The sequence below is a fragment of the Manacus vitellinus genome, unplaced genomic scaffold, assembly GCF_001715985.3.
Source record: "Manacus vitellinus isolate BGI_N305 unplaced genomic scaffold, ASM171598v3 scaffold_43_pilon, whole genome shotgun sequence".
Taxonomy (NCBI): Eukaryota; Metazoa; Chordata; class Aves; order Passeriformes; family Pipridae; genus Manacus; species Manacus vitellinus.
Window position 1 is genome coordinate 1,446,270 of NW_021940560.1, and position 781 is coordinate 1,447,050.

The 781-nt window shown below is 54.8% G+C and overlaps 1 protein-coding gene across 1 annotated transcript in view; it reads left to right on the forward strand.

Moving 5' to 3' along the window:
- Positions 1-489: 489 nt before the first annotated feature.
- STAM2 (signal transducing adaptor molecule 2) overlaps positions 490-781 on the forward strand; it is a 12,652-nt gene continuing 12,360 nt past the window's right edge. The window contains exon 1 of the mRNA XM_029962187.1: positions 490-510. The gene's annotated coding sequence lies outside the window, so the exon portion shown is untranslated. The remainder of the gene's footprint in view (positions 511-781) is intronic.

The following is a 781-nucleotide window of genomic DNA, read 5'->3' on the forward strand; positions in this document are numbered from 1 at the left end:
CTGTACAGGGACAATCCCAAAAACCTTCCCACAGTGGCAAAGCATTCCCTCTTTTCCTGTGACAGCGTTTGGAGGCAGGAGCTCCACAAGCTTTTCTCCTTTGGGCAGGAATAGCAGCAAAGAATTCCCAGCCCCTTCCCAGCTGCTCATTCCAGTCCTCTCCCGGGCTGGCACAGCTCCTGCTGCAGCTGCACATCAGCTCGGGGGACTCACCCACTCCAAAATCACTCACTGGGCCTTGGTTCTTCCTGCTTTTTAAAAATCCACCAGGCAGCAGAGTGGGATTTGAGTGTTCCTGCTCTCAAAGCAAACTCAGCTCCGGCGTTCCCGCGGGAATTGGAGGGATGCAGAGGATCAGGCAGAGCACGGGTTTGGAGTTTGTGCTCTCATAGCACTGAAAAAAAAACCTGGGAAAATCCTCCCCCAACTGTTCCTTCTGATCAAAGGCCAAGTCTGAGCATCTGGGAAGGAGTTATCCTGCAAAATCCTCTGTGGGAAGGAGGGAAGCAGGTGGTGTTTCCTTTGGTGTGCTGGGAGGGAGAGGAGTCTCCAGAGCTGGGAGGGTTTGGAGTAGGGCAGTGCTGGGATTGGGATCCTCCCTGGGCAGCGTTTGGATCCTCCCCAAAACAGGCTATGTGGGTACAGGAGGAGGGATTTGCCTCTGACATTCCTCCAGGTAGGAATGTGCTGGCTGGGGGAGAGGGAAAAGGCCCAGGAATGGAGAGTAGGGAGCACTGAGTGGAGCTGTGCTGTGGTTTGGGATGTGGAGGGTGTGGAGTGA